Raw genomic sequence first — 15,535 nt, 5'->3', positions numbered from 1 at the left:
TTGATTGTTTCCTTTGCTGAGAAGAAGCTTTTTAATTTGAATCTATCCTGTTTATTGATTCTTGAAATTACTTCTTGGAATGTAGGAGTCTCTTTAAGGAAGTCAGATCTTAGGATGACATAGTGAAGATTTAGGCCTACTTTTTCTTCTATTTTGCTCAGGATCTCTGTTCTAGTGCCTAAGTTTTGATCTATATTCAATTGAGTTTTGTGCAGAGTGAGAGAGAGGGCTTTACTTTTTACTTTATATGGCTTTTCAATTTTCCCTGCACCATTTACCATTTGTTGAATAGGCATTTTTTTTTTTTCTTAAATGTATGTTTTTGGCGCCTTGGTCTAGTTTGAGATAACTGTGTTTTTGTGAGTTTTCTCTGTCTTCTATTCTGTACCATTCATTAGTCTCTGTGTTATTTTGATGAGGATACAATGCTGTTTTTGTTATGATGTCTCTGTAGTACAGTTAAAGCTATACTATTATGATGTGTCTTACTTCTCTCTTCTTGCTTAGTATTGCTTTGGCTATCTGCATCTCTTATTTTTCCACATGAATTTCATGGTTGCTTTTTCTAGTTCTGTGAAGAATTGTCTTTGGGATTTTGGAATTGAATTAAAATTAATGATCAAGCACTAATTAGTTAAAACTATGAAAAAGAATCCCAGCTCACCATAGACCTGACAGCTGTCTGGTCACTGGTGCCGGTTGATCCAGCCACTGTCTCCTGCACACTTGATGGTTGCTAAGCTGAGGTTACTTGTTGCATTTTGGTGCTAAGGGTGTCTTAGAGTTGAGTCTACTCTGCATGTTGGTACTGAGGTCTTGGTTCAGCCACGCTTTGCCAATGCACAGCCTGGGATACTTTTCTGGGTTTTTTAAACTTTTAATTGTGTCTAAAAATTTCTTTGGGTCCTTTAATCACTTTGCTTGATCAACGTCTGTGTGCTAGGCCCTATACTAGGTGTGGAGTACAGAGTGAATAGGCCAAGTCCTTGCTTCCATGGAACTTAATGAAGTTAGGATAATCATAGCATCTACCTCAATGTTATGAGTTATGTAGGCATTTTGAGGTCTTAAATAATTTTCCATCCAAGTTCTACCTTCCCTCAGTTTTTAATCAGAACTTGACTTTTGATAAAAAGTTAAAAATCTCTCTTAAAATTCATAAGATACATAATTTATATCTTTTAGGCTTTAAATCTAATATTATTCATTTTCCAAAAGAGCAATATTGGGTCAAAATCTTATTTAACCTTAAAGTAGACTTGTAACTAAGTATATAAAAACCTAGAAATAAAAAAAATTATATTGAATAAAATTTTAAAATGTAAGTGCTCAGCTTTTATTTCCATGCACACATGCAAATTTTGATATGGCCATTTTAGTAATTAAATAGGCAGCCAAGTTAAACATCATGAATATGAATGGCAATGTATTTGTGTAAGAGTATGTGTCTGAATTGTAGATGAACCATCAGTCTTGTGTGTGTTTATTGTGGAATTTCAGATTAGAATAGAGAAGGAAAGGATGGGTGGCAGAATTCTGGAAAAAAAAAGGCATTGAACCATCATTAGACTATACACATGAGATTCTCTGACTTCTCACCAGTGCCATTGACTTTGGAGTAAGAGTTCCACTAATTAGAGCTCATTTTTGAAAAATTGGCCATTCAGGTATTAATAAGAGGCTACTCTTTAAATAAAATCAAAGGGGTGTGCCTTTGAATGGAGTCATTATTTATGTGCAATCCTTGGGCCCAGTCTGCTTTTTTGGGATAACCATTAGATTGATATAATATGATGTGTTCCTGAACCCAGAGGTGAAATTCCTGTCCAAGCCCCTATTGATAACAGTAATAAAGTCCAGTGACATTAAGGTGGAAATTCCAAAAGAATCTTAAACAAACCTATGCTTTATCATTTATTCTGTTTGGGACTCAAAAATTAATAATAATGGCACTGTTAATAGAAAATCTTAACTATATTCAAGTCTCTGCAAAGCTGACCACCTCAACTAGTACTTATTCTCAAAACTCTGTGTTCCATTTTCTTTGTTTGATTGTTTTCATCATCAAATTTACATATGAAAATTTCTAATGTGCTAATTTGTTCATTTTGCTTACTGCCTGTTGTTTTTCCTCTAGAATGTAAGTCGCAAAGGAATAGGAACTGCACTGGTGTTTTTTTTTTTTTTTTTCTTTGTCTTTCTAGTGTCTGGAAGGACAATGCAGAGCAAAGACCAGGTCCTCATAAATATTTGTTAAATGAACACAAGAAGAAATGAATTTTATTTATTTAAGAGAAATTTATTTTTCTCTGTCCCATCAAACTTTAATGAGTTATTTGGTAACTGACTTTAAACATTATCAGAAAGTTGAGTCTTCAAAATATTTTTTAACAATTCAAGCATAAAACATAAAATGCATGATTAATGACTCTCTCTTAATAGATGAAATAAGAGATCTTTGACTTGTTTATGAACAGATGAACAAATTGGAACAAATAAAAGCTTTAAAATTAATTCCTGAGATAACTGAAAAAGGATCATTTTACAAGCTCTAGCCTGAGGCTGGGTCTAACTGCCATCTCTGTACAGTTCATCCTCCTTCAGTGTAACAGATAATCTGCCAGACATCACAGAGTAGGTGGCCAGGCAGGACTGTGGGTGTGGATATGGGGATTATGTCAGTTGTTAACCAGGGCCCACACTGCAGTTACCAGGAGCTAGTTGGTATTAAGTTGCAATTCCACTGGACAGGAACCAGAGAGTTTATTTCACCCTGAAAACAAAAGCCATCTCCTTTCTACACAGACAAGTCCCCATACGGTAGGTGGGATTTGTTCTGTTAATTCATCTACCATATAAAAAACAATGGGCTTGATGCTGGAGATAGAGTGTTCAACAAGACAGTCACAGGCCCTGCAGCCATGGAACAGGACTTTCTTGATCATAATTTTCAATCTGTTTATTCTGTTTATAAATCCTTGTCAGGAGAATTAAAATACCTATTTCTGCTTCTTTGAGGTCCTATGGTCTTTTAAATTTCCAAAAAGTCTTAATTTTTATATTCTGTTAAATATTAATATTGAGTGGAACAGCAGAATAGAAAATATACTTAAGTGGATAGAAGAGGGCTTTTTCATGCGCCTTTACCATCAATTAGCTGGTTCACCTTTCACTCACTGAAGTTCATCCCTGGTTGAACCTTAGAACCATACAGAGAACATAAAAAACATAAAGCTTTAAAAAACAAAAATTAAAGCAACCTCTCTCACACAGTGTTCAGATCCAACCTCTGACCAATAAGAAAATCTCCAAAAGTAAGGGCCTAGACTTCTATGTAAGCAAGTCCATTTGTGCTTTCTAAATTATAAGATTTGACAAATTCCCCTCTAAGCTGATTTCCCTTTTTTAAAATTAACTGATTTTGTCTGAATTTACAGCCAAGCCATTGAGCATATTGTCAGGAAGGTTAGAAAACTGTAGCATAGAATTTTGATGAAGGGGCACCATTAAGTGAGCATATTCACTTGACTTTTTGTCTTAATATTTATTTTTACTTCCTACTTCTCCTCTTCTCAAGAGCATCCTTTTCTTTCAAGGACTGTGAGTTGAGACTATACAAGAAAATCTGAAAGACTCACAAACATCAAGTTGATAGGTTTCCAGGAAACCTATCTACTGGAAGCTGAAACTTATGACAGTGGGAAAGCTCATGAAATTCACCAGCCTCTGCTCACAACACTGTGGCTTTTCTTGTTAAAAAAAGATTTTAAAAGAAAAAAAAAGTCATTCTGGATGTTCCTATCATGCAGCTTGAAATTTAATTCCGAATTCAACATTCCTAGTTCCAAGAGGCACACTAGAAAGCAAGAGTGACTGCCTAGATCAGATTCACTCTTCAGTTGAAGTGACAAGGGGGTGCAGGGGATACCCCATAAAATGCCTGTAATTTAAGGAGCGCAGCTTTCCTGTCATCCAAGGCTTCCTGTCTGGGAGTTCTGCATGTTTTCTGCCTCTACTTAGGGCTTGCATGTAAAAACCGGAGAGGTCTCTGAAGATTTCTGTTTATCCTGAGTCTTCGTTCACATGAGAGAATGTCTTGGAAATTCTTGTCTGTGTCAGCTCAGAGGAGGCAGAAGTAACCCACATGCATGAAGTAGGTGCTTCATAATTACCTCAGTACTTTAATCTCTTTGTGGGCCATGGGACTCCTAATTAGGGTCCCTTCTCCCCTTTCCTTCAGAGCCAACCCCCGACTCCCAGGAACACATGCACAGGCCTCTCATATTTCAGTCCTGCCTAGAATTCCAGTTTGCGAGAGGCATTATTTCACATTATTTTCTTCTGGATACTAGAAAACTCTGCCCTCTGATTTTTAGGCATTAGCTTCCTTCCAGGGCCTCCCAGAACATATTTTTGCCCGGCAGCTGGTTTCCACCAGTTCTGCTGTCTCCTGGCTTCTCTTTTTTCCTTTATGCCCTTCTACCCTTTACACCGGTGCTTCTCAAGGGATGATCCAAGACCACTCTCTCAGAAGTACCCTGGTGCTTGTTGAAATACAAATATGGGGGTTCTCTTTATACTTGTTATAAATCAGAAGATAGGGCCCAGGTGTCTGCATTGTAATGCTGTTCCCAGGTGATTGCTAGGGAGCTAAAGTTGGAGAAGCATTGCTCTGTGCCTTTTTCACATCATTTCTTCCCTCTAGAATGTCCTCTAACATTTCCAGCTTTGTCATTCTTCTCATTTCCTCCTTTATACATTTGTCCTTATTCTCTTTACTATTAATGGTCACTAATGGTAGCTTTCACACAGAAACTGGGAATTCCTTAATGCAGGGATCTTGTATCAATTATCTTTGTAATTCCTGAAGTGTCTGTGAAGGTGTTTGTACATTAAGGCCACTCACTAACTTCTTGGTGAGTACAAGAAGGGTCCTTCACTCCAAACCTAGAAATATGGAGAGGACACACTATATAAAAGTTTCTTAAGTATAAATGGCAGCAGCTAGCATAGAACATATTTTAAGGTAGGAGATATTTTTGTATGCATTATATATAAAAGAATGCATATGACCTTGTTTCTTTTCCTTATAATATCAAACATCAAAGAAAGATTGTTCTGTCTCTTCAGGGATGATAATGAACAGATTATTACCTAAAATAGTTATTGTAAGGGACCGGCGAAACGTCGGAGGAAGAGACCATAAGAGACCGGCTTCATGCAATAAGCATAAGGGGATTTTTATTGAGGATCCTGATTCAGCATGCTGAGGCTCCAGGCTCACTCAGGAAGATAGAGCAGCCCAGAGCCCGGGGCAGCGGTTGAGCAGTGCTTAAGTATACTTTTTGGGGACAGTAAGGGCTTTGCATACATCACAGTCTCTTTTAACAAATCATCATACACCATGGGAAAATCAAACAATAATTCTTAGACTTGATTAGTACATTCATTGACGGGACTAGGGCTGACTGGAGTGATAGGTCTTTCCTAAGGAGGGGGTTACATTTAAACTGGTTGGTTCGGGCCCTGAATGTCTACGTGACAAGCTGCACAGAGTCCTAGGCTATAAATCAACTAAATGGCCAGTAGGGCCTTGTCTTAACTGCCTCAGGAATTTAACCCATGCTTTGCAGTTTAGAAGCAGGTTTACAATGCCTGGTCCTTTACATTTTAACTCAGGCTTTGCAGCTTAGAAACTTTACCTTTTCATTTTCACTGGACTCTGGAAATTTCAGAGTCCAGAGGAGATGTTCCAAGGTCGTGCTCTAAGATTTCAAGTTTATATTTGAAATCTCTTGTTTATAGAGCCATAGACTGAAGGATCTGAAGTTTCTAGAATCCTGGTTCTAGTAACCCAAGACCCCAGACACTTACTTGGGAAATGGGTAGTTCAGTTGAATGTTCAATGATGCAACAGTTTGAAGGCCAGGGATGTCTCCCTTCTCCTGTGACTCTCTAGTAATTAAACAATTGTGTCTCCCAGTATGTGGACTCTCTCCTGCCTTGACACCTCACAGCATCTGGCACATATGAGTGGCTCAGAAAATCTCAGCAGGTGAAACCATGAATGACATTTTGTTCTTGCAGTTTTCTTGATTTCTGACCAATTTAAAATTAAAACAAAAAAGTCTTGACTTAAGTAAGTAAATTTGTGAGTTGCATTGAGATTCTGGGAAAAAAAAGTATAGATTTGTTAGTAGTGATGTATTAAGTGATTTGTTATGACTGTTCTGTATCATTTCCCATGGCTCCCATCCCATTCCCCTCATTAGTTTTGCTTTTTCAATCCTAGAATTTCTTTCTCCTTTTTTTCCTTCCTGAGCAAGTGGAAGAACCTTAAGTTTGTTACATGACTTTAGAATGATTTCAGACTGCAGACGTCAGCTGATGATCCCCCTAATGAATCATCTTTCCCTTACTACTTGATGAATATGAGTGTTTATTAACTGGGGGTTGGGAAAGGAGACAAGAAACAGGAATGGAAAAAACACAAAGCCCTGGATGTACTAATGCAGTCTGAACACATTTATTCAGGTGGGAGGCAGGGGCAGTGTGAGAGGTCATTCTATACTAAGTATCTAAATGCAGAGCTCTTTGTCCACAAAGAACAGCATTATTTCCCTATGCAGTGGAAACAAACAACAGAAATCCTTTTGGTGTGACGCAAAGTACCTACATTTAAATCCCAGCTGTCTTTTAAGTCTGTGTGACCTTTGACCACTTACTTGTAAGAACTTTTTGTTTTTCTAGTTTATCAAATGAGAATGATAATACAGATCTCCTTGCAATATTGTCAGAGATGACAACAAGAATCATGAATGCAAAGCACATGCTCAAGTTGGTGATTTCAGTCATCATTGCCATCAATGGCCCTAAGTGAGAGCCTTAAACCCTGCTCTCTGACCCTGGCACAGTAATTCTAAGGACAATCCTCACTGACTTCACATGGAACCGAAGATTATCAGTGCATCTTCTCTCTGAATCCTTCTTTCTTTAATTTCTATTGGAAGACTCTCTCTGCTCCAGTATTCCTCTGCGTGCCCATATTTCCATGTTTGTCTGCAGAGTTAATATAAAAATTTAAATCTTGGTTCTCTTTCTCTTTTACAGGGACTCTATAATGGAGATGATTTTGGTTGGTGTTACACAAGATGTCTTTAAATTATTCGAAGGAGGAAAAGATAGGCTTCCTTGAGGATGTCCCAGGGTCAGGACTCTCTCAACAGAGCCCATACAATCACTGAGCCAGGGCTGATATAGGGCCAGGTGCTGGGCAAGATGTCAGGGCCCCAGGTCATCTCTTTATGCTAGAGACAATTTTTCCAGTCTGAGATTCTTTACTATGAACCTCAAACATCTATTTCCTTTCCTTCAGCTTACACTGATATTGGCTTTTCAACCTGATGCTGAACTCTGCACATTTTAGGGCTCATCAGTTTCACAGAGAGTATTTTCCAATGCAAATGCTGAGACCCAAGTCCCAGATTATGATTCAGCATCAGAGATTTGGGGAATCAGCACATGACCCTATGATAACTATTTTTTTTAATTTAGTAAACATGTGCTGTACATTTTATATGTGCCAGGCTCTCCTCTAGGAACTGGAAATGCATTGGTAAAAAGGGAAAAAAAGATGTTGCTCTTACAGGGTTTACATCTGTCAGAGGGAGAAAGACAAAATGTAGAACTACTGAATAAAGTACACAGCAGATAGAAGTAAGTGCAATGTAGAAAAATAAAATAGAGAAAAGGGCTAACAGGTTCATCACATGACCTGTTTCCAAGAACTTCTTCATTATCCTAAATCCTAAGTGTATCTTTTCTTTATATATTTTTTTATGGTCACTTTACCTGGTCCTTACCCCAGTTGCTCCCCTTGCTGAACAATTTAGCGACAGGATGTCTAACCCAGGACAGGACCCTCACTCCAATTTCATCAGTTTGGGCAGAAGGACTTCATTCTTCACAAGACCTCCCATAGCCCAGTCCTTAAATGACTTGTCCCAATGTATCAATCAGCTGAGAGGAAACTCTGGAGAGGACAGAGAGAGAAAGAAAAAGAAAAAGTTTAAAAAGGTAGTAGCAAAGAGTACTGTGAAAACTAAGTTCCTTTCTGAATGCTGACCCTGGTCTGATAGACTGAGGCTGGGAGCCAGAGGAGTATTTGAACCTTAGATGGGATGGTCACATGTCACATTAAAAATATCTTCATCCTCTGGCAACATCTCCTTGTCTAGAAGCCCTGGGAAGTACTTGTTTCAGTCATGGGTAAAGATACTTGCTTCCATGTTGCCTTAGAAATAGATTAATTGCTTAGCTCTGAGGCTTTCAGTCAGCAAAAATTACATAGAAGGGAATTCCAAGGTATGATGAAGGGGAGTCAGGGAGTTCCTTGGAATAACCCCACTGCCAGTCAGTAGAATGGGATTAAGCCATCCAGTCTGAGGGCTGGTGAGGACAGCAGCATATTCCTTTCTCCTGAGTCAGGTTCTCCTTGGTAATTAAAACTGGCCCCGGTTTCCTGTGGGGAGTAGGCACTCTGCTGCCTCACTCCTGTTCAAGCCCCTTTGCAACCCAGCTGCTTCCTTATCCTTTACAAAGCAGTTTGATAAAGACCTGTCTGTAGGCATGTGTTTCTCTTCCTTGTAACTGATTTCTCCCTTCAGCACAGGTGGCTGGATTACTGGCAGGCAAGTATCTCTTTACCTTCTTCTTTGTCAGACCCATTAAAGTTTGTAATTTGTAGTGATAAAGTTATTTTGTCTTAAAATAGTGAGTAGAAGATAATTCAAGTGTTCTTGATACTCATAGGCTTAAGACTCATTTTGATGATGAAGTAGATATTCCTAAGTGATCCCTGGCCATAGACATAAGAATTGATCCGAATACACCGTAAAAATCAGCCTACTTTTTGTGCCAGCCTTTAGTATATCAAGGCAGAACATAAGAATGCCAGCAACAAACCAAGATACCTGTGGCCTCTGTTCTTATCTTCCTGCTTAATGTTCTTGTAAAAATTTCTATATATATTTATATATATATATATATCTCAGGGAAGTTGAGGAGAGTTAAATAGAACTTCTGGCATCTTATAATGGAAGGAAGACCATGGAAGAAAGGAAATACAGGAAAAAAAGCAACTCCTTTAGATAACACCTTTCCCACATCCTCACAACCTTCTGGGTTTGGAATTCATTAAATAAAGAAAGCAACCAAAGTCCAGAGAGTTCTTCCCAGTTTTATTGCCAATAACTTACATCAGTGTTTTGTGTCCCCTGGTTACACAAATTATGATGCTGTCACTTTTTGAATATAATTGTGATGATTTTCGGTAACCTCAGAAGCCCCTCTCCTTTTTCCCCAATAATGATAATGGATTTTTACTGATCCATCCATTTTTACACGTCTGGTCCTCATTGGCTAAGAAGACATTGTGAGATGTGGGCTAGGACAGAGATGGAGGGTAGGGCCTTTTTATGGCCAACCTAAGAGAGTACCCTGACTGTGCATGCAGGAAAAGGTTGCCAGGCAGTTGCTAAAGGGCAGGAAGCATAGGGCAGCTGTCTCTAGGAACATGCCAGCCCTCCTGCTACATACCACAGTCATTGATGCTTGAGTCTCTAATCCATAAGATAAAAGCCAGGCTGTTGGAAACCTTCCACAAGACTATTGCTAACTGAGCTCTTCTAACCTGCTTAGAAGTCAAGAGGCTTTCCAATGGACTAGTTCAAGCCCAAATCCAACAATTGTCCAGCATTGCTTCACCAACTATCAAGGATGACCTAATGGAACAGTTAATGGAAGTAGACAGGGTGTGAATCTTAACTCAGGAGTTTGCTATCTGTATGATTTTCAACAAGGTCTTAACTACTCTATACCTCAGTTATCCCACTTTGTAAATGAGCTAATAGTATATACTAGATAGGGCTTAGTGTATTGCCCACTACACAACTCCAGGGGGTGCTGTTTGCAAAGATCATAATTAAAATAGAAATACTAAAAGTTCTGTGATACAAAAATGCTTGTTATTATAAATATTAGCTATAATTGATACATGTAAATAATTTAGCATGATATCTATAATAGTTTTAAGAAAAGAATCCAATATCAGTCTCTCTAGAAATTGACTATGATTTGTTATACTTTTTTGAACCTTGATTGTAAGAAGAAAAATGTTTAGAGGAAAGAACATAGTCTGAAAAGGCTAACAGGTAAAAAAAAAAAATGTCTTATTTAGGTAATCAAGAATTTCTGCATTCAGGAGCACAGAAGTTAGATCATTAAGGATCTTGATCTTACTACTGAGGGGTTTGACCACAGGGCATGAGGCAAAAGAGAGCCAACAAAGAGTTTTAAGTAGAGTCATAATGTCAGATCTGTTCCTTCGCAAGTTTATTTTGGCTGAAATGTGAAAAATAGAATGATGAATTTGGCAGTGAATTGAAGGACTGATTAATTATATCAGGCTTGGAGACAGACACAGGTTTGAATCTTTCTTCAGGGTTTATTCTCTCTGTTCACTACTGTTATTTATTGCAAATATTTAACCTTTTTTGATCCTTGTCAGTCTCCAAGCCATTGTAAGTTGCAAGCCTACTAAAAGGATAACTACCCCTTTTTAAATGTTAGCTGTCTGCGCTTTCATTTTTGAATACCTGCTAGGCATTGGAATTGTTTAGAAATCAAATTTTAATATAGTAGGCATGATCTGGTCTCCTTGTTTCCTCCCATCCCCTACAATCTCTCCACTGAACCAGGAGAGCACCTGTTCTAAAAGGAAAACCAGATATTACTTTATGATCAGAACCTCCTGGGATTCCTGTCTCTCTCCTCATCAAAGCCAGTACCTCACTGGACTCGGTGGCCCCATGATCCATTCCCTTTGCATTTCCACTCCTGCACAGCCCTTCCTCCACACTGGTTTCTCTGTGGTTCTGGGATGTGCTAAGCACCATTACCATTTGTCCTTTGTTGTAATACTCTTCCTGCCGTATCCACAAGGTTTGACCATTTGCTTCCTTCAGGACTTTGCTCAAATGTTGTCTTTATCAGAGAGGCATTCCTTAACCATCTACTGTAAAATCATGCTGCTGTATGTTTGTATGCTTTCACACAACACACACACACACACACACACACACACACACACACACACACACACACAGTCTGTCTTCCTTAGATTGATTCTGCCCTGCCCACACTGTAGCACTTTTTAACAACCTGATATTTCATTTATTCCTTTGTTTTCTCCCCATTAGAATGTAAGCTCTGAGAAAACACTTTGTTTTATTCACTGGTGAATTCTTAGGTCTAGAAGAAAGCCTAGTGAGTCATTCTAAATTTCATACTAAGCGCACATAAATTATGGAATAAATGGATGCATAAGGGAGTTGGAACTAACTCTCCTCTACTTTTCTTGCAGGCCAGTTGAAGGTCATCTTGTTTTAAGCAGGGATCTCACAATCCATCTAAGCCCTGTAATGGCTGAACAAGCAGACACACATTGACCATGAACTCTTGCATGCTTTGTAAATGTGTTTCTTTCATTTGTCAGCCTTTTACCCTCTCCTGGTCTTCTTCAGTATGGGAGAAATACAAAAGGTTATCTCCCAATAGTGATGAGCTACAAGGGGCTTGAGGCCATGGTGGGAATCTCTGAGGATCTTCCAGAATGTGCTGACCATGGTGATTCTCCTGGGACCTTGGAGCAGTTTTCAGTGCAAGCCATCAGCAACAAACATAGACAAATGTGGGTGGCTCTCAGGCAGCATGGAGCTATGGGAGCGTCTCACCCAGCTCCTCTTTTAACTTTTTCCAGGCCACAGGGCTATGTTCTGACTCAGGATGCTTTTCCTATCCATGTGCTATGGATGTCATAACTGGCCTCCCCTGAAGCCAGTTACCACCTGATATTTCATTTATTCCTTTGTTTCCTCCCCATTAGAATATAAGCTCTGAGAAGACCAAGAGTTTCTTTTATTCACTGGTAAATTCTTCGGTCTAGAAGAAAAGGTCCAGATGAGAGTTGTGGACCTTTCTGGACTTAGCATCCGTTCCCTACCCCTTTGACCCCAGCCCCAAAACCCCAGGTCCTGGAAGCTGAGGGGATGTGAGATCGGGGCTGAGTTTTACATGAGCTGGTGGTTGAATTTAGGGCTGTGGTCATTCTGTCCACTACTTTGCTTACCATTCTCTGTGTTCCTCAATGACTCTATTGCCCTAACCCTAATTGCCTATAGTCCTTCATATTATACACACACACACACACACATACACACACACACACACACACACATACACTTTGTGGTCACTGTTTTTTTGCCAAATAAGCTGATTTAGATGGAATCATCGTTCTTGAGCCCACTATAGAACTAATGTGTGTTTTGGAATGACTATGGAAAGTGTGACACTGACACAGAGAAGGAACATTTTATGGCTGGTAATATAGATTTCAAAGCCTGCCAGGGTCTTATAGACAACTAGGCCTGGACCTGGTTATCTGTCCTTTCTGTTGGGGTCAGCCTGCAGGTTGTAAAGTAGGCTACGTATACAAATAGAAAGGAGTGTTCTTGAAATACCAGATGCCCAGTTGCTAATATATCTGGAGTTCTGGGTTGCTGAAAATTAGGAGAAAATGTGCTCTCATCAAAACATGCTTTTAAAACCTGTACTTAATGTGTGGAAATATTGCATTATAGTGGAATTTTTTTTTTTACTCTTGAGAACAAATACCATTTGAGCTTTGATTGCAGGCAAATGTATAGACTTCTCTGTTTCCAAGTTTAGAGCCATAAGGTGTGATTTCTTGAAATACAGTGTAAGTGTACTTCAAAATTTGAGATCATCATCATCATGCCTTGTGTTGGTAGGAGTTTTTCGTAGTCTCAGTTTCAATGCATGAATCTTAATGAAGTGGTTTTCTCAATGAAAAATGTCCTTGAAGACAATGTACTAACCAAAATTGAAAAGAAAAATCTGCTTTAGCAACAAGGAGGTGATTTTTTAATACTTCATGAGTTTTGTTTTTCTTTCTTGTTGTCCATTAGTGTGCATAAATGTGTGCTTAATAAGGCCAGGCTTAAAATTGAACTTTTCATTTCCAGGAAGTCAGTCATGGGTCTTGCTCAGTGAATGGAACTACAAGTAGAAAATTCACAAAAAGAGAGACCAAACTGTAAATTTCACAAAAGATTGCCTAATCACTGATGGACTCAGATTAATGATGATTCACCAGAGATATTGTGATGGTCAAACATACAGAAATTTATTTAAAGGTATTAATCATGCTTTGGATTTGGGTCTAATGATGTGATTTTTTTTCTACTTTCCCTGTCCCCATCTTCTTTTTACCAATAGGTCAGGACTGTTGGTCGTCTCCCTGTACAGCATGCCTTGGTTAAGCCTCTCACCCATGTTTCCAATGAGATTTCATCTGTTATCTCTGATGGCTTTCTTATTTTCCCATATGGACCATATAACTGCTGAGACCGAAATGGAAGAAGAAGAAAATGATACCAGCAAGTGTACAGTCTCATATTACTGCAAGAAAAGGGTGATTTTGCCTATTTGGTAGCCCCAAGATTATTCTTTCAGAGACAAGATCGCTAGAGCTACTAGGTATTTCGGGGCTATTGTCAACATGTTTCTGGGAGTCTCTATCATTGTTGACCAGTTTGTGTCCTTTATGGAAGTCATCACATCCCAAGAAAAATAAATAACCATAAAGAAAAACAATGGAAAGACCACCAAGATGACTGTGAGGATCTGGAATGAGACTATGTTCAACCTGACTTTGATGGCCCTGGGATTTTCTGCTCCCAAGGTTCTGCTTTCAGTTATTGAATTATGTGGCCATAACTTCACTGCAGGAGACCTGGGGCCCAGCACCATCATGGGAAGTGCTGCCTTCAGCATGTTCATCATTGTTGCACTTTGTGTTTAGGTGGTCCCTGATGGAGAGATGAGGAAGATTCAGCATCTGCATGTGTTCTTTGTGATGGCAGCCTGGAGCATCTTCGCCTACACTTGTCATTTCTCCTGGTATTGTGGAGGTCTGGGACATTTTGCTAACTTTCTTCTTCTTTCCCTTCTGTGTTGTGTTTGCCTGGGTAGCAGATAAGAGGCTTTTGTTTTACAAGTATGTCTACAAGCAGTATCAGGCTGGCAAGCAGAGGGGAATGATCACTGAACACGAGGGGGACCAGCCATCTTCCAAAACGGAAATTGAAATGGATGGGAAAGTAGTTAACTCTCATGTTGACAATTTCTTAGATGGCACTCTGGTTCTGGAGGTCAATGAGAGAGGGACCAAGATGATGAATAGGCTAAAGGAGAAATGGCGAGGATTCTGAAGGAACTGAAGCAGAAACATCCAGAGAACGAAATAGAGCAGTTAATAGAATTAGCCAAATACCAAATCCTAAGTCAGCAGCAAAAAAGCCAAGCATTTTACCACATTCAAGCTACTTGCCTGATGACCGAGCTGGCAACATTTTAAAGAAGCATGCAGCTGACCAAGCAAGGAAGACTGTCAGCATGCATGAGGTCAACATGGAAGTGGCCAAAAGTGACCCATTTAGCAGTCTTCTTTGAACAAGGGACATATCAGTGTCTGGACAACTGTGGTACTATGGTCCTGAACATTATTTGCAAAAGTGGGGATTTGACCAACTCTTTGTTCATTGACTTCAGAAACAGAGGAGACATGGACAATGCTGGATCTGATTATGAATTCACTGAAGGAACTGTGGTCTTAAACCTGGTGAGACCCAGAAGGAAATCAGAGTTGGCATCATCGATGATGATAGCTTTGAGGATGGTAAAATTTTCCTTGCACACCTCAGCAATGTCAAAGTTTCTTCTGAAGCTTCCAAGATAGCATCCTGGAAACCAATCAGTCTCCACTCTCGCTTGCCTTAGATCACCCTCCATGGCCACTGTAAACAGTTTTGATGACAACCATGCTGGCATCTTTACTTTTGAGGAATCTGTGACTCGTGAATGAGAGCATTGGCATCATGGAGGGAAGGTAGTGAGAACATCTGGAGCTCGAGGAAATGTTATCATTCCCTATAAAACGATCGAAGAGAGGGCCAGAGGTGGAGGGGAGCCTTTGAGGACAATTGTGGAGAGCTCGAATGCCAGAACAATGAAATCGTGTAAGTTCTTTTTATGTGTTTGTGTGTATGGTTGAGTGAGTGAGTGTATTACTGTGAGAGTGTGTGCATATTTTTAAACCAAATGGCATTAAAGGAACAGAATAATTATTACAGAAGACAACTGTCAAAGTACCAGTCCTTGCTTGGGTGTCACCTATCAATATGTACTAGACACAGATCTTAATTTGACATTGAGATCTTTTTTACTTTTGTCCTTTTACATATTTGATACACTGTAGACCATGATAAAGTGAAGCATATGATGTAAGTTATCAGATCATTTAAGATGGGTTGAAAATTCTGTATTCTATTTAGGATCATATAGTATATATACAGAAAAGGAATATTTAACACATCACAAAAGGTTTCTAATTTCA

At 39.1% G+C, this 15,535-nt stretch overlaps 1 pseudogene; it reads left to right on the top strand.

Annotated features, from left to right (window-relative positions):
* Positions 1–15,162, top strand: part of LOC144374906 (sodium/calcium exchanger 1-like) — a 104,333-nt pseudogene extending 89,171 nt beyond the window's left edge.
* The last annotated feature ends 373 nt before the right edge of the window (positions 15,163–15,535 follow it).

This window comes from Ictidomys tridecemlineatus, unplaced genomic scaffold, assembly GCF_052094955.1.
Source record: "Ictidomys tridecemlineatus isolate mIctTri1 unplaced genomic scaffold, mIctTri1.hap1 Scaffold_934, whole genome shotgun sequence".
Lineage (NCBI taxonomy): Eukaryota > Metazoa > Chordata > Mammalia > Rodentia > Sciuridae > Ictidomys > Ictidomys tridecemlineatus.
The sequence above is the reverse complement of the archived record's forward strand: the minus strand, read 5'-3'. Positions and strand labels throughout refer to the sequence as shown.